This window comes from Miscanthus floridulus, chromosome 16 (assembly GCF_019320115.1).
Source record: "Miscanthus floridulus cultivar M001 chromosome 16, ASM1932011v1, whole genome shotgun sequence".
Taxonomy (NCBI): domain Eukaryota; kingdom Viridiplantae; phylum Streptophyta; class Magnoliopsida; order Poales; family Poaceae; genus Miscanthus; species Miscanthus floridulus.
In genome coordinates, this window is record NC_089595.1 from 30651349 (window position 1) to 30670708 (window position 19360).

Below are 19360 nucleotides of genomic sequence, written 5' to 3' on the forward strand. Positions count from 1 at the left end.
GTCGTAGCGCCGCCGTCGCGCTCGCGCCGCCATGCACGTGGTCGTGCTTCACCGGCGCCTCCTAGAGCCTAAATCCTAACCCTATATCTCCGCTAGGTCACCCTCAAGTTATAGCCATGCTCGTCCAAGCTCACCGTGGCTAGAGATAGCAGGAGGGGCCACCGCGCACCGCCGCCGAGCCACCATTAACGCCGTCGACATGCCTAGCCACTGGTAGAGCTTCCACCATCTAGCTCGTTGGGTGCGGAATGAAGAGGGGAAGCTAGTGGTGAAGACCGCGTCGCTGGAGATCTCGCCGTCGACGAGTTCTTCGTCGGTCAAACGCTGCCCCTGCGCTGTGCTTCTAACGAGTGGGGACGGGTTGACTGTAGGACCCGAGTGTCAGTCGTAGTGGGGTGTACGACGCCGGGTGTTCTTAGCAGTTTAACAAAGTTCTCATCAAGATGAAGTTAACAAAATTTGAGTGAACCAAATTTTGTTAACTTCATCTTGATGAGTACTATCTGTTAAAAATATGAAACTTGGTATGTGCTATAGTTTTATACATTGTTTAAATTATCTTATTTTATTACATATTTAATCTTGTAAAATGCATAACCTAAGTTTGGAAGATGCTAAAAATGTGATTCCAATTTTGTTGATCTTGTTTTAACATGTTGTAGCTAGGAAAAATATTAAACCTATAGTAAGTATGCTTGGAATATGATTTCTCGCTTTAGCTTGATTAAATGCTAGTTTCTTATGAAATTAATTGTGGTAGATTTATATAACTTATGGGCATGAATCAATTCCCATAGTATTCTTGTGTTACGAGGAATGTAGGAAAAATAGTAAATCTGTTGCTTGACACTTTTCACCATGCTAAACATATTTAAATTGCTATAAACCATGTAAATTGCCATTTTTGTAGAGGTTGTTTTACTTGTCCAAATGACATGAAATTTTAACAGTAGTCTCTTGGAAGTATGTGTAGGCTGCTGTAATTTTTCTAGAATTTATTGAACACTGGAAGTAGCAGTTCCAATTTTCATCTAAATTAATTAATAAATTAATAAAGGCTTATATAAAATTGATTTGGGTCCAACTATCATACTTTTTAACATGTTGGTGATATATATAACCTGCTGGTATAGTTGGTTATGCCTAGTTTTGATTGGTTGTATGCACTTAGTTATTTATTGCTCTATAATTCACTTGCATCTAGTTTCTTGACTTGGTTGCTTTGTGTGAGCTTGATGCTTGTTATTTAGATGCTTAGGCTAATTAAGATAAGTTGTAAGTTGTAGGTTTTAGGCCTCTTATTGATGATAAACAACTTTATCTTAGGTTACTAGAACATAGTGAGTGTATGTTTGCTTTGCTAGAGAAGAGATATGCCCCTACTTAGTAAACAAAAATTAATCTACTAGAAAACAAAAATTAATCTACTAGAGAGGAGATATGCACCTACTGCATAAAGCAAAGTAATCCCGTCATCATCTTGTTATCTTGTTGCTAAGGATGTGTATGTATATGCATTTAGTCGTACCATACTTGCACTTCATCCCTTGTGCATTCTCTGTATTTATCTATATCTTCATGCATATAGGATCGCTGGAGGGAATAACACTTCTAGAGTTCGAGGCCGTGAGAGAGGAGGACCAGCAGGAGACCTAGCCATGGGAAGTTCTAGAAGGCAAAGAACATGCCTAGGAAGAACTACCTGAGTGCCTGGACCATAAGCCCTTAGCCTACTTGAAAGGCAAGTCCCAGAGCATTTTAAGCCTCCTATGTTTTACAAATACCAATTTGAGTTCCGTATATTTGATGCATTAAGTTGTAGGAGTTGTTTGGGAAACACTTGATGCATATAATCTCCTTGTCTAGAAATATCTACCTTGAACCCTGTATAGGTCCAGGATCGAATAAATGCTTAGCCATGCTTAGTTCAGTAGAAGTTAGGTGATTTCCTATCTCCTGCGAGCTATAGGGAATACCTGGTCACGGTTGGCTATATCTGCTATCGTGGAAAAGAACCATGTGATGATGTAATTAGAGGTCGGACAGAGTCTATGTTGTAGGTTGACTCATGTGATTCCGTCTGTGCCGCTTAAGGATCGCATCATTGTTGGTCCTCAGTCATTTTGAACACAACCTCTCACTTAGCTGGCTAGATAACTCGTTCTGACCATGAAGCCAAGTAGCTCAACTCAGGTCAGGTCTCATTCTATTTGAGTGCACACACTAGAGGTATTAAGGATGTGCGGGGAGCCAGATGTGAGTCTAAGGGTAGGCCGAGCCTGATCGTCCTGGTAGCCGGCCAGTCCCTGAGTGTGCGACGCTGATTGAACCCATGACATACAACCTGAGTTGTACCAAAGGTGACCTAAGGCTGCCTTGGCTCAGGTATGTATGGGTTTGTGTTAGGATTTCTACCCAGATGGTTGCAATCGATTCGAATCATCGTCTCTCCCAGATAGCGAGAAACTTGACGGAGCTTCCTTCTATTGTAGTGAGAACATGAAAGTGAAATGGCTATGATGATAATATAATAAAGGGATAATTGTCTGTTGGACATCCAAAGTGATGGTCGTTTGCTGGTGGACACCCTGTTTTGAGCAGTTTGCCAGAAGATACTCTAGTTTGGTGAAATTAGGCCACAGGACACCGCGGACCGGTTGCAGCCGGTTGAGGAGAGAGAAATTTTTTGTTTTGGACATCTGATGCCCCTGAGCCATAGTTGGGTCCACCTTTTTTTCTCTCCCTCTCACTAATGCATGGGCCCCACCTACCATCTTCTTCCTCCTCCTTTTCTCCTCTTCTCTTCTTCCATTACTGAGCAGCAGCCACCGCCGTCGACTAGCCCTAGCCACGTAGGCGCACGAACGAGCTAGCAAAGCTGGTGGCGTGGGAGGCGACGGTGCTGCTGGAGGTGGGTGACGACATGCACCTCCTCTGTGACAAGCTTGAGTGGCTCCACACCTTCATCCATGATGCCGACTGCCGCCGCTACCTCCGTGACGACGAGTTCGTCACCGCGTGGGTGCACCAGACCCGTGATGTCGCCTTCGAGGCTAAGGACACACTCGACGACTTCCTTTACCATGCCGGGCGGAGGCAGAGGAAGGTTGCGCTAGGTTCCAGGTGTGCTATCGATGGGTGGTGGTGGTGACCTTGCCGATGCGCTAGCTAGGTCGCGCTCCACCATGACCACTCGGGGCGTATCCGCTAGATCAGGAATCGGCTCAATGAGATCTCCGAGAACCGTGCCATCTACAACATCGAGCAAACGCTCATGCTAGCCTAGGTCGCCTCCTCCTCTGCCACCACCGTCGCCGCCTGGTATGAAGCAGTGTTTGCGGTCAATTTGAGTAGATTTCCACCTACAAATCTATCCATGCGGTGCCGCTATCCTTCTCGTTTCATTCTCCGACCAAGATTCATCTGAATTTTCAAGATGTTGTGCTAGCGAAGTGATCAATTTGACCGGATTTATTTCTGTGCAGGGATGATCTGGAGGAGGACACGGTTGGGCTGGACAAGTACAATGACATGCCAGGATCCTTCGGTCCAAGGAGCTAGCCCCGTCGGCGTGTGAGTAGCAGCACAGGGGTGGCAGCGGCAATAGCTGGCCCCACATCATGTCGTGGGCCTTCGATGACTTGCTGCACCACCTCAAGTCATGCTTCCTCTACATGGTAGCAATGCGGGAGAGCATCTAGGTGGACGCGCAGCACCTGGTGCACCTGTGGGTGGCTGAGGGGTTCATGCGGCCGCACCATGGGAGCACCATGGAGGAGGTCGGGCAGGGGTACCTCAAGGAGCTCATCTCCTACTGCATGGTGTAGCTGGTGGACAAGGACGACTTCAGTGCCATGCAGACGGTGGTGGTGCACGACCGCCTGCACGCCTTCGTGTAGGACGAGGCGCAGGAGGCCAGCTTCATCAAGAGCCACGATAGCACTAACGTGCTCGCGCCGGCCACCATGCGTCGCCTCGTCGTCCTCAACTCCACCATGGACAGGTACGTGCAGCTCCACCACAGACAGAAAAAAGAGAAAGGAAGAGTGGAAGAAGAAAGCGGCAGGGGCAAGAATGTCATTTCACCGCTGTTCTCTCTCCTCAACCGGCTGCAACTGGTCCGCAGTGTCCTGTGGTCTAATTTCACCGAACCAGAGTGTCTTTTGGTAAAATGCACCAAAGTGGGTGTCTGCCAGCAAAGGACCATCACTTTGGATGTTCGCTAGACAATTTTCCCTATAATAAATGGATGTGGTTACTATTGTTATGCTACATAATTGTATAACACATGTTTGGCACAAGATAGTTGCTAATCTAGAGTTGAATAGCTATAATTAGCTTGAAGACCGAATTATAAAATGTGTAGTTCAACTAGTGGTTTTTTATGCAAAATGTTGTCAAGCTAGCTCCACTTATAAAGCCTTGCATGATCCTTAGTATCACTTTATTCTTGGTTTATGATGGGTAGGTCTAGCTGAGTACCTTCTTGTACTCAGGGTTTATTTCTCACTTGTTGCAGATGGTACGGTGTACCATGATTATTGTAAGAACTGCTTCTCTCCAGCTGTGGACGAGGAGTGAGGCCGTGGGCACGGCCCTTCTATGTTGTCTTACCTATGAAGTTTTTGTTAGAATCATGAACTGGCATGTATTTGAACTGTGTGTGTGATGATGGTTTCAAAACTATATTGCTTCCACTATTGCAGTTGAACTTGGTGTTGTAATATTTATATTTGAACTCCGATGTATGATGAACTATTTATGAACCTTATGTAACATGTGACGTGTATGTTGAATCATGTACGATCTTAGTTGTATGTTGGCGATTATTCGAGATCCTTCATGATACTCGATGGACTACCGGGTTTATATGGGCTCAAGTACGATAATGTTATCGCTCCAGTGGTTGCCGTTGTACTTGTGCTTTTATAAATTGGTCGGTTCTGCTACAGGCACCACCATATCCTAATCGACAAGGAAGTTACTACACAAGAAAGGTGGACAAAAAATGGTTTCCTTCATTTTTTCTACTGCTAAACTTACATGTTGACAATTAGTCATCCTATGCAGAAATGCACATGCTCACGACCATGAGAGGTGGAGATGCTCCTCTTGCACTATCTCTCGACCACGAGAGGTGCAGTGGGAAGGTAAAGCACCTCATTGAGGTGCTCCTCTTCTTGCTCTCTCTCTCTCAACCATGAGAGGTGTAGATGCTAGTGGAAGCTTTGTGAGGTTTTGCCTCGTCCTTAGCTTGCACTGCCAGTCTCCAGCCTCGACTATGGAATGTACCAGTACTCAACAGGTCTTTATTATTGTACACCTAGTACTCTTTGATAGGTCTTTGTTATTGTACAACTATGGAATGTAACTAAAGTTATGAATGAAGTTGCTGTGATGATTGTTACTATGTCGTTTATATATAGTTTTGACTTAAAAATAATTAATAATTGAATGACGACGCTTGTTACTCTATTTTTTAAGTGTCATAGTATTTGCCTTGGCTACATAGACATGAGATAAAGTACCTCACTGAGATGATGCTGGGGTGGAAGTATTTGCCTTGGTTAATTTGCAAATTGGTTTGCTGTGTTTGCAAATTGTCATTATTACAGCTCCCATCGCCGTTTCATACGGTGATTCAACGTTAGTGTTAGATCGCAAAGTGCAAGGAATCAAATGGTCCATGTCGTCATCCCTACTTCATCATCCGTGACTCGCGTGGGTGGTCATGGATGTCACAGACCTTGACTGTTGCCTTCCCCGTTCGTGTTTATTAGTGGAGATGATTTGAATAACTTGTATTAAGAAATTGAAAACACGTGCAAGGGAATCTGAACCGCATCATATGAGAAGGAAGGTAACTATAATGAGTTTAGAAAGGAATCGTTCTTGTGTATCATTGTATTAAGGAGAATGAAGAGTTTATCATGCAAATCCCCGTCATCCAGATATATACATATCAATATTGATCTACATAGAATCTACCACATTGATCTGAAGAACCTATCACACTCATTGCAGATCCAACACTCCTCGCTGCAGAACATAGCCTACTCCTCCCAACCTTCCCATCCTACGTGGACGCCATAGCCTCTGCCTCCGCACTGATGTCTATCCTGGCGACACACCGGCATGGCCAAAGGAGGCAGAGGACTAGACTCACCCGGCATCGGCTGCCCAACCAAGTCCTACAACACGAACATGGCCTATTGGAGGCACCATGTACATATCTCGTTCTTCCATGTCACATTAGCTATCGGGCCTGCTTTATCACCTTTGACCTTCCTCAACTACCACCGGGCAATGTTGTCATTGCCGGCACCGCTATTAGACCTATGGAGCACAAGGGAGATAACAAATGCAACAACATAATGGCTTGCCATGGTGGAGCTCTCAAGAATGTCGAGCCACGACATGAGCGCGATACGATCTTCCATGAAGACGGCGCGCGTCCTAGCGTAGAAGCAGGCCGTCGGGTTGCTGATGCTAGCAAGCATGGCAATGAGCTTGGTGCAGTACTTGTGGTCGTAGAACCAATTCCAGCTCCCAAGGTGTATCCCACGTAGCAACACCCGCCGTAGTGGTATGCTAAGTCTCACTACGGCGTCACTGCACACCCTAAGCATCTGCAAACAGGTTGCCCGTAGGCTGCCAAGATCTTCCATGGGATTTGTTACAGCCGTAGTGACGCGGCTAGCAATCTCAATAACCACATCCGTCGAGAGCTTCTCCATGGAATAAGGACACGTGCGGCGGCTACAAAAGATGGATCCTCGGGTCGGGGAGCCACGTCACGGTAGAGTGGCGCACTGGGGAGGGGGATCGGAGCGGAGCAAGGTGAGTTCCAAAAAACCCTCTTGGGATTTTATGATCGCTCCATTCTTAAAGGTTCCACGGCGCGGGGATGTCGAACGTCTCAGGGAAGTCAATCATCATCCTCCATGTGAATCACATAAATCATGTGTAAAAATACGAAAAAAATTCAGAATGAAAGAATCTTTTATCTTACTATCTTACGATTACTAATTAGAGGCCCCAACGGTGTAAACCATGTGAACCGTGTAAATCGTGTGAACCCCCTAATTTTGCATGTAAATTACCCACCTCTGCCATTACAAAAGATAATTCAAAGCAATTGATAAGAATAAAATAGGCTAGCGGTACATCACTTCGTCTCCCCTAAGATCATGGTTAGCGCTAGAGGGGCCGAGCCGAGTGGTTGAGTCAATTTGCCCCGTCCAACTTCCAACACCATTCCATCACCATTAGTTCTGCCGAGAGAAGTGTGCTCCACTAAGATCATGCGAGACATGGCCTCACCTTAACTCCTGCTCTTGCTCAGTGCAATCGAAGGGAACTCCAATGGACACATATCTTGTCCATCCTTCTATAAAAGCAGAAACTAAGGCAGGGAAGCAAGTACATGATTCCTTTTCTCTCAAACTCGTTACACTTACCTATCTTCTCGTTCTATCTTCTTCATCTGGCGCTCCACCTCTACACCCCATCTTTCATATCTCATCCAATGGCGGATCGGGCAATGAAGCGCCCAATGGAAGAATTGTCAAAGGTTGTCCCTACTCGTCCCCGCTTTCGTGCGATGCTGCGATGGGACAGGGAGGGTAGCATGGTGGTGCCACCACCGGAGAGCCGATCCTCACTTCCAGCTATCTCCAACAATGATGACAGGGGGCAGATGATGTCCTCATGTTGGTGGAGCAGCTAGACGTGGCCACCTTCACGAGGAGAGTCAGGAGGTGGACCGGCTACGTCTCTCTGTTGCCACCGCGAAGCGGGAAATGGCCGCGGCAGAGCTTGCCGCCGCTGAGACCCTGGCGTGCCTCGCTGGTAAGGCATTCGGCATGATATGATCTTGCTCATTCACTACATGCGACGTCGTGTCTTCAGTTGTAGCGTTTTCTTGTCTCCTTTTCAGCCGTCTAGGAGCAACTGATCACCGCATAGGGCAAGGCGACGGAGATGATCTACCTTTCCCAAGTAGCCAAGGACAATGTTGGGGTCTCCTCCTGGATGGCAGCCAAGAGCAACATGCACTACCAGGACCTCCATGCGGTAGCAGGCAACGTCGTCCATGTGCTTTTGCCTCCTACGCTTACGGGGATGACCCTGGCGGACCGCCATCACACCGTGCCACCACGGGTCGTGGAGGTGGCCATGTACTGCATTCACCTAGGGGCCGCTTCGGCCATGGCCGCTGCCCAACTTCAGCTAGGTGAGGACCTAACCATGGTGGAGCCGGGGTTCCTGGGAGAGACGAGCTATCGGCAGCGCCAGAACCTGATCGACGAGTTCTCCACCATGGGCGATGGCGTCCTAGACACGATGGATGTAGAGGACATCTTTCGTAATGCTCCCCATGAGTAGTTCAATTGTAACATGCCTCTTCATTCTGAATAAAAATGTTCATAATATTTAGTAGTTATTACTTTGAGTCCATCTCTGTTTGTTGTGACTTGAACGTTCCATTTGTGCACCTTAGAGTTCATAGACCGTATAACATGTCCATCGTTAGTAGGTGCTAACATCTCCCAATCACCGCCACAGGTTGCCTTCACCGCCGCTTTCGTCAATTTCCAAGACCGCGCGTGAATCCTAAGCGTCACTCCCGCACGTATTTACAAAGTTTTATAGAAATTTGCATTCCTGCGTCTGATATAGGTGCTTACAAAGGATGCTCCCCACCGTGTCTTTGTCCTCCTTAGTGCTGCTATTCCGCATCACTGGCCCTGCTCTCCAGTGTCGAACTACGCGATTGCTCCTACTCAGCGGTGTGCAAGCCGCCAGTCACCGCCGACAAGCTAGTGCTCCACGCTGGTACGCCTCACTGACAGTTAGACAACACAAATTCACCGGTGATCAGGCTAGTACTCATCACCGCCGTCGTCGCTCGAGCTCAATGCCGCAAGATCCAAAGTCAATGGTAATGCTTTCGCACTTCCCTTATGCATTGTTCTTGGATTTTTATTCCCTTCTTCACTCATCTGAGTACGAATGAAGCTTCCATCTGCTTATTAACGAGCTCACTAACACATCCCCATAGTCGCTCCTTCTCTGATTTAGGCAATAGTGCTGCCGCTTCCATCGCCATCCCTGCTCCACCAGATCCTCATCAAGATGAAGGAGGAGGCCCCCAACAAGAGGAACAAAGTGGCCATCCTCACAGAAGATGTCTTGGTCCTCATCCTCAGTCGCCTCACCGCTCGCTCTTTGTGCAGCTGCAAGTGTTTCTGTTGCTCCTGGAATAGCCTCATCTCGGGATCCGAGTACCATAAGGAGCTGTCCCAGATTATCACCGGATTCTTCTACCACAGCTGAAAATGCAAACACAACTTCACTAGCATCAATGGTGAATACCCCTCCTTGTCCTTCTTGCCCTTCCCCATTTAGGATGTCATGATCTCATATTACTCCCGGGGCCTCATCCTCTTTTGGTACTCTAGGTTTCGCTATGTTGTCTACAATCCGTTGACTAAGAAATGGTTGCTACTGCTAGGTATCAACCATTCTTGTGGTTCAGCTCGCTTGGGGTTTGATTCGACAGTCTCCTCACACTTTCATGTGTTTGAATATGGGATCAACGATTATGACTCCTTAGGTGTCAACATCTACTCATCTAAAATTGGAGCATGGATCTTTAAAGAATCTAAATGGGGCAAGGATATTGTAATATCCACATATGAGAAATGCGTGTTTGTTAATGGTTTTATGCACATGCTGAAGTTCACCCAGATAGTTGTTGTTGATATAGAGGGAAAGACATGGAGGAAAATTCATAGGCCAACTGGTGATGCAATCTCCATCCATGAAGCTCAGGGTCAGTTGTGTTCATGTACTGCTGATACTTTGAATAGGTATGAGCTTTCAATCTGGATCCTTGAAGACTATGGTACTAATAAATAGACATTGAAGCATAAGGTGACCATGCTGGAGCTATTTGGAAAGAAGAATATTGAAATTGGTACTGAGGTTTGTGATGCGGTCTACAGAGTGATTGCAGTTCATCTAGAATGGAATTTATTTTTTCTTGTTGGGGAGGATAAATCACTGCTTGCATATGACATGAACCGCAGTAAAGTTCATGTCCTCCCTGCTCGGGCCATTAGAGAAGTACCTAGAAACTATTATGTATGAGCGGCGGACCTCACTATCTTCCTTATGTTTCCTTGTTCATGGAGTCATTAGCAGAGCAATAAAGGTGCATATGTTGTATTTTGTTGTAATTACGTTATGCCTTTGTTCAGGTAGGTAGTTATTTTGATTCTATATATAGGCCAATTTGGGCTCCGTAACTAAAGAAATGGAGTGTTGAATATTATTAATTATGTTGCTTTGTGCAGGTGGAGTCTAAGTGCTTTTGAACAATTTTTCTGCATTGGCTAGGAGGAAGAAGAGGGGTTCCATGGTGCATTGCCTACCAAATCGAAGGATGCACTAATTATATTCATTTTTTGTCTAGCAAGCAGGAGTGCCACATAGGATGAGCATAGCTACGTTGTTTTATTATGTAAGCCTGTAGAGATCAGTACCTTTAGTTTGCAATCTATGTACCGCTTGTGTTAGGACATCAGTTAAGAAAGATATTATGGTAAGCGTCCATTGTTATTATAAGAACATAGTTTATGGATGAAATGATTATATCTGTATGCTTTGTGTTTAGTAAGCTATTAAGGGCCGTTTATTGTTTTATTATCACCATCGCTGTTGGTGGTGCAAACGTCCAACACCGTCGCTATACGTATTATGTGGCAGGGATAAAAGTGTATGGCCGCCGAATCGCTTAGTAACCTGACACCGACTAAACGATCATCAAAGGCGGATCGTGGTGTAAGGCGACGATGACCGGGATCTTTATACTGGTGGATCATACGCTGAAGCGACGGTGACCATGACCTTTGTACCAGCAGATCATACACTGAAGTGACGGTGGTGTTAACCTCTACACAGGCATCTCGGCTGTCGAACCGACAGTGAACCCGCACCATTGACAATCGGGTTGAAGTACAAGGCGATGGTGCTGGTGACCACTACACAGGCTGTTGATGTGCCCACACGACGGTTTTGATAGCCTCAACACAGTTAGATCATTTGCCAATGCACGGTGTAAGTGTAAATCCACAGCCAGGTCATGCTCCAATGTGACTGAAGTAAGGACCTAATCGTGGATGGATCAAAAGTCAATCAGCGGTGTTAGTGTACACTGCAGTTGGTCCCAGATGCCGATGGTAAAGGCTATGACCATCACTGTCAACAACTTACTGCTGAGACCAAAATTGGACTGTGATGTGGGTTACGAAGCGGCTGTGAAAGGTATGAGTGTAATAGTGTTTAGCCATTTTTCTATGAGCCTTTATACGTGAACTATAGGTTTACGCCCTTGCGTTGTCACAGATTTCAAAATCTGCACCTAATTTTTGGAGACACGAAGGTGGATGGGGATTGGGTCAACAGTGGTGGTCTTGAACTCTCAATCGTAGGGGAGGGGGGAGGCAGAGGCGTGCATGGGAAGGGTGTATATCAGACCTAGGGGCCACCTATCGGCGTGAAAAAATCGCTAGAGGAAATAGATCGCACAATGCTTTTCATGCTACCGGGTTAACGAGGACTTTTCATGGTTTTTAGTTGTAGAGATTTATAATAATAACATCACTATACATACATTTGCTATTTTGATATTCTAAAAGCCACATCCTATAATAACTATACATGACAAATATCGATCCTATATTCTTATTTTGTACTCCTTCCGTTCTAAATTATAAGTTATTTTGGCTTTTCTAGATACATAATAAAAGTTACGTATCTAAATATAGTGTATCTAGATGCATAGAAAAAACTATGAACTTAGAATTTGGAATGGAATGAGTAGACTTTAGCGAAACTACAAATTCTTATTTTCTTTGAAAAAGAAAGAACATCTCTATCTCTCTTTTTCTCGCAACTTGCCCTTGCTACAGTAGAAAATGGCTTGAGGTTGTGCACATTTCCAACTTTGATCTTGGCAGTCCCCTCTCTCACATCTAGCGATCTCTTTGTCACCAAATGGTGGATATAGCCTTTTTTATAGTCGGTGTATAAGATATGCTATGAAGCTACAAGAATAAAGGGGATATTCAAAGGGGATATTCAAAGTTGTACTAATTACCAGGGAATTAAGTTGATGAGCCATACTATGAAGCTATGGGAGAGAATTATCGAGCATCGCTTGAGAGCAATAATGCGGATCTCTATGAACCAATTTGGTTTCATGCCCGGAAGGTCAACCATGGAAGCCATTTTCTTAATAAGACAAGTTATGGAATGGTATAGGGAGAAGAAGAAGGACCTACACATGGTTTTTATTGACTTGGAGAAGACTTATGATAAAATACCAAGGAATATTATGTGGTGGGCTTTGGACAAACATAAAGTCCCAACGAATACGTCGAGCTCATTAAGGACATGTACAACAATGTTGTGACTAGTGTTCGAACAAGTGATGGAGATACGGATGACTTTTCTATTAGGATAGGACTACATCAAGGGCCAGCTTTGAGCCCTTATCTGTTTGCCTTAGTGATGGATGAGGTCACAAGGAACATACAAGGGGACATCCCTTGGTGTATGCTTTTCACGGACGATGTAGTGCTAGTTGTTGAAAGCCGGATAGGAGTGAATCAGAAACTGGAGTTATGGCGGGAGACTTTGGAGTCCAAAGGTTTTAGACTCAGTAGAACTAAAACTGAGTATATGAGAGTGACTTCGGCACTACTACTCGGGAGGAGGAAGATATTAGTTTAGAAGGTCAAGTAGTGCCTAGGAAGGATACCTTTTGATATTTAGGATCAATGCTATAGAGAGACGAGGATATTGATGAAGATGTTAGCCATAGAATCAAAGCAGGGTGGATGAAGTGGCGCTAAGCATTTGGTGTCCTATGTGACAAAAGGGCACCACAGAAGCTAAAAGGCAAGTTTTATAGGACGACGATTAGACCTGCTATGTTGTATGGTGCAGAATGTTGGTCTACGAAAAGACGACATGTTCAACAGATAAGTGTCGCAGAAATGCGTATGTTGCGTTGGATTTGCGGTAATACAAGAAGGGATCGAGTTCAAAACGATGATATACGTGATAGATTAGGGGTAGCACCAATTGAAGAAAAGCTTGTCCAACACCGGTTGAGATGGTTTGGACATGTCTAACGGAGACCTCCAGAGGCACCGGTGCATAGTAGAATCCTAAGCCAGGATAGTAATGTGAAGAGAGGCAGAGGAAGACCAAAGTTAACTTAGGTAGAGGTAATAAAAGGAGACTTGAAAGGATGGAATATACCCAAAGACTTAGTCTTAGATAGGAGTGCTTGGAAAACAGCTATTCACGTGTCTGAACCTTGATTGCTTCTACTAGGTTTCAACTCTAGCCTTCCCCAACTTGTTTGGGACTTAAAGGCTTTGTTGTTATTGTTGTTGATGAAGAGAATGACCTAGAAGGAAATTCTCTTCTTCTGGTAAGTTTGCACCCTTTATTTTGAAGTAATTGTACAACGCTTTTAGTCCAAGTAGAGAATTGTATTTCTAGAATCATCTATTCCTATGTGTATTTCTTCTTGTTTTCTCGAACACTTCTTATGTAGAGTTGTACTTTCTTTTAGGAGAATTGCACTATCCTTTGGTCATTACATTTTTGCTGTCTGAGCTTTTGTTGGTCCCTGTTGAGCTTGAGCATGAATAGCTTGCCCCTTCTCCTTTTGTCCTTCAACTTTATGTGAATTCTTCTTCTATTGATGTTTGTAGCCATTGCCAATAACTGCATGATTTGACAGTTGGCACTGTGATGTACATCTGCTTCAAATTATGATAGACTCATGTAATAGTTTCTTTAATTGGTAACCATGAATAGAAGCTTATGTTTACCTTGTGTTCCTTTTGTTATGTGCCTTGGTAGTTGAACTATCAACTTAAGTAACCGATGGCCGAGTTGTTTTTTCTCTACTGCAGGCATTGCTTACTGTTCTCAAAATAATGTTTAGTAGCATTGAGCATTTGTCATTCTGATTAAATTACATGGATATCTGTCATCATCACTGCCTCATCTAGCAATATATATTTATGGTTTTCTAAAATTCGGGTTCAAGGGATGGTAATTGACTCTGCTGAGGAAATGCTCTGTCAGTCTTGTCTAAAGATACTGTTGGGTTCTTCCGATACAACTACAAATCATGTAAGATGCATTATCGAATATGATTTACTTCTTCTGTTACTTGTTAGAATAAACTACTGCTTTTCCTTGTGTGAACACAGCAAGGGAAGGTGGCGCCGAAAGGCCCCCTGCTGTGGTACTGTAGCCGCTGCAGGTGCAGGCGCCGCATGACTCACCTGCAGCAGTATAGCCATGCAGTGGCCGGCGCAGAGTCAGCCCTGTATGTTATCTAGTTACTGTTACAGCATGTGGGTTGTACTAGGACTAGATAGTTGTATAAATAGACTACCACGACAACTCAGTAAAGAGAGTTCAGATTTGCCATCTCATAGACAGGGCTTCAGCCAATGCTGGTGTCTTGTATTATGCGTGCATGCTCTATTCTCCCTTCTTCTTCTAGCTCCAGCCATAGTGTGTGGGACGGACAATGCTTGTTTGTGGTCAGCACGACTAGTGGGTGCTCGGCAACACTAGCGGGTGCTCGGCAAGACTGCTGAGTGGTTCACTCAGCTGAGCCAGTGATCCTGTGGGCCAACAAGTGGTATCGGAGCCGTACAAGCGCCGTCGCTAGACTAACCGCTGGCGATGATAGGCAGTTCGAAGTTGGGCGATAGCAGTGGCACTGTTGTGGCTGCCCAGCCACAATCGGAGGTCATTGTTCGCACGGTGCGGGAGGTCAGCGGCACCAGTTGGCCGACGCTGACTCGCACCAACTATGGAGAGTGGTCGGTGACCATGAAGGTCAAGCTCAGAGCCCAACGGCTCTGGAATGCTATTGACAAGGGCACCGAAAATGAGGAAGATGACATGTCAGCGCTGGAGGCTATCCTCGTTGCTGTATTGGCGGAGTACAGGGAGTCGTTGGGGGCGAAGAGCTCAGCTAAGGAGGCATGGGAGGCTATCACGGCGATGTATGTCGGTTCTGACCGCGCAAAGAAGGCAATGGCCCAGCTTCTGAAGCAGGAGTACACCCTCCTCAAGTTCAAGGATGGTGAAATGGTGGAGGACTTCTCCCTCTGCCTGCAGATGCTCATCAGCAAGCTGAAGAGCCATGGCATCATCATCGACGAAGAGGAGGCGGTCTCCAAGTACCTCCACTCCGTGCCGACAAAGTACATCCAGATCGCTCCCTCCATAGAGATAATGCTGGACTTGTCCACCCTCACAATTGAGGATGTGATAGGCCGTTTGCGGGTGGTGGATGAGCACCTAGAGCAGGTGACAGCAACGAAGGAGAGCGGGAAACTCTTGCTGACGGAAGAGGAGTGGGCTGCTCGGAGGAACTTCAGGAAGGTAGCCTCCTCCAGCCACAGTGGCAATGGCAAGCGTCGTGGTAAGACTTCTTCGGAGAAGAAGCAGGTTGACCCCAACGCCTGCTGGCGTTGTGGGAAGATGGGCCATTAGGCACAGGAGTGCCCAAATCGCAAGTAGGAGAAGAAGGCTTAGGCTCATCTAGCGTAAGCCGATGATGAGGATGAGGCCACTATCCTGATGGTGACGTTCTGTGCACTGCACGACGTCGAGGTCGAGGAGAGGGAAGAGGCAAAGACGGTGGAAGGACCTGGGAAGGCTCTAAAGACCGTCAACCTCGACGAACCATGCACCCAAGTTCACCTCGAACGTGTGGGTGCCGACCAAGAGCAGCGGTGGTATCTGGACTCTGGTGCTAGTAACCACATGACAGGCTCCAAGGCTTCCTTCTCCAAGCTCGATGACGATGTTACCGGTATGGTGAAGTTTGGTGACGGCTCAAGGGTGGCTATCCAAGGGCGCGACACCATCATCTTTAGGTGCCAGAATGGGGAGCACCGCGCGCTAACGGATGTATATTACATCCCGCAGCTGCGTTCAAGCATCATCAGCATTGGTCAGCTGGATGAGCGCGGTAGCAAGGTACTGATCAAGGATGGAGTCCTTAGGATCAGGGACCAGGAACAACGACTTCTTGCCAAGGTGAAGAGGTCCCTGAACCGGTTGTACCTGCTCGACCTAAAGGTAGAGCAACCAGTGTGCCTAGCGACAAGGCACTCCGAGGAACCATGTATGTGGCATACCCGGTTCGGACATCTCAGCTTCGACGTGCTTGGTCAGCTAGAGAGGATGGTTCGAGGGCTACCCTACATCAAGCACGAAGGCGAGCTGTGTGACAGCTGCCTCGCCGGAAAGCAGAGGAGGCTACCTTTCCCAAAGGCGGCCAAGTATCGCGTGAAGGACGCTCTCGAGCTTGTTCATGGCGACCTCTGCTTGCCAATCATGCCTGCTACAAACGATGGTCAGTGGTACTTCCTCTTGCTCATGGATGATTACATTCGCTACATGTGGCTGCAACTCCTGATGAGCAAGGACAAAGCAGCGACGACGATCAAGAAGTTCAAGACACGCGCGGAGGCCGAGAGCGGCAAGAAGCTCCACATGTTGAGGACTGATCGCGGCGGCGAATTCACTTCGGTGGAGTTTGCTGCGTACCGTGTGGATCAGGGTGTGGGGCAACACCACACCACGCCGTACTCGCCACAATAGAATGGCGTGGTGGAGAGACAGAACCAGACGGTGGTCAGCATGGCCCGATCCATGATGAAGGCCAAAGGCATGCCGACAGGTTCTGGGGAGAGGCGGTGACCACGGCGGTGTTCATCCTCAACTGCGCTCTGACCAAGGCCCTGACGGGCAAGACGTCGTTCGAAGCTTGGTATGGACGCAAGCCGAGCGTGTCCTTCCTCCGGACATTCGGCTGCATCGGCCATGTCAGGAAGACGAAGCCGAACCTCACCAAGCTGGAGGACAGGAGCACACCGATGATGTTCCTGGGCTACGTGGAGGGTACCAAGGCGTACCGGCTCTACGACCCATGCGGAGACAAGGTGCTTGTCTCACGCGATGTTGTGTTCGACGAGGAGGCGGCTTGGGACTGGAGCAGTCCGAGCAAGGGGGAAGCTGGCGACTTCAACAACACCTTCATCATCGAGCACTTGGTCATCCACGGTGGTGGAGATGCTGGGTAAGAGGTGTCGAGCACTCTGGGAGGAGTGCCGAGCACTCCGGCGGTAGAACCGAGCACTCTTAGGGCAGTGTCGAACACTTCGGGAGGGATGCCGAGCACTCCGGGAGGAGGGCTGAGCACTCTTGGAGGGATGCCGAGCACTCCAGGAGTGGTGCCGGGAGGTTCTGTAGTGGTGCCGACCACTCCAGGACGGGTGCCGAGCACTCCTGTGGCGGAGCCAAGACATCTTGTAGTGGTGCCGACCACTCCAAGACTAAGGCTAGACACTCTTACAGTGTGGCCGAACACTGCAGGAGTTATGACGAGTAGTCCAGAAGTAGTGCCAAGCACTCTAGCGGAACAGGGAACTCCATCGACGCCGATCGAGTTCGCCTCACCTCCAAGTGTCATCACTGAGTTCGTGGATGCCTTCCACGAAGGTGAGGAGGTGCGGTTCCGTAGGCTGGACGACATCGTCGGCGGCATAGGTCCCTCAGGTCTGGTGGGCAGGCTGCTCAACGACACAGAGCTACTACTTGTCAGTGCAGAGGAACCACCCACGTTCGCGCTAGATGAGCGCGATGGAAACTGGCGACGGGCGATGCTAGAGGAGATGAAGGCGATCAAGGAAAACAAGACATGGCAGCTCGTCGATCCACCTCCATGATGCCATCCGATCAGCCTGATGTGGGTATACAAAGTCAAGCAGGACGAGCTCGGCGCCATTGTCAAACACAAGGCACGCCTCGTCGCCCGGGGCTTTGTTCAGCGCGAGGGCATAGACTTCGAGGAGGTCTTTGCGCCAGTAGCGCGCATGGAGTCAATCCGTTTGCTACTTGCCTTGGCAGCAGCAAAGGACTGGCGTGTCCATCACTTGGACGTTAAATCGGCCTTCCTCAACGGCGAACTGGCGAAAACGGTCTTCGTCAGGCAACCCCCAGGTTTCGCTATCAAGGGAGAGGAGCACAGGGTGCTCCGACTATGCAAGGCGCTCTACGGGCTACGGCAGGCCCCCCGAGCATGGAACGCCAAGCTTGACGCCACGCTGGGCGAGCTTGGGTTTCAACGGTGCGCAACCGAGCACGCGCTCTACATGTGGCGACAGGGGAAGGAGGAGCTCATCGTCGGCGTGTATGTGGACGACTTGATTGTCACCGGCGCGCGCACGGAGGACATCAACAGCTTCAAGCGCGAGATGGCGGCTTGTTTTTGAATGAGCGATCTCGGCGCACTCTCCTACTACCTCGGCATCGAGGTGAGACAGGGGAAGAAGGAACTCACGCTCGGTCAGAGCGCGTATGCCTCCAAGCTGTTGGAGCGAAGTGGCATGGCTGAGTGCAAGTCATGCGTGACTCCAATGGAGGAGCGATTGAAGCTGACGAAGGCCCGCGGCGAAGGTGGATGCAACACTCTACCAGAGCATCGTCGGTGGTCTGCGCTACCTACTCCACATGAGGCCGGACATTGCGTTCACCGTGGGCTACGTCAGTCGCTTCATGGAGAATCCCAGAGAGGATCACTAGGCTGCGGTGAAGCGGCTACTACGCTACGTCAAAGGGACGGTGGATCTAGGGATCATCTTTCCCAAGACCGGTGGGAGTAGGCTACAGCTCACTGTGTTCAGCGATGCAGACATGGCGGGGGACATCGACGGACGACGGAGCACCTCTGGCGTGCTCGTCTTCCTCGGGTCGACCCCAATTTCATGGTTGTCGCTGAAACAGAAGGTGGTGGCGCTATCTATGTGCTAAGCAGAGTACGTAGCGGTGGCTACAACGGCGTGCTAAGTTGTGTGGCTACGCCGGCTGCTGGGCGAGCTGACCGGCGTAGAAACTCACCCACCAGCACTGATGGTGGACAACCAGCCCGCCATCGCCCTCGCGAAGAATCCGGTTCTGCACGACCGGAGCAAACACATCGACGTGAAGTTCTACTTCCTCAGGGACTGTGTCGATGGAGGGCAGATCGTCATCGAGTTCGTCAAAACTGGTCGGCAACTCACGGACATCCCCACCAAGCCGCTCAGACGTCTTCGACTCACGGAGCTGAAGGAGATGATCGGCATGGAGGAGGTACAAGAGATAGCAGTAGGTTTAGGGGAAGATTGTTATAATAAACTACTGCTTTTCTTTGTGTGAACACAGCAAGAGAAGGCGGTGCCGAAAGGCCCCCTACTGT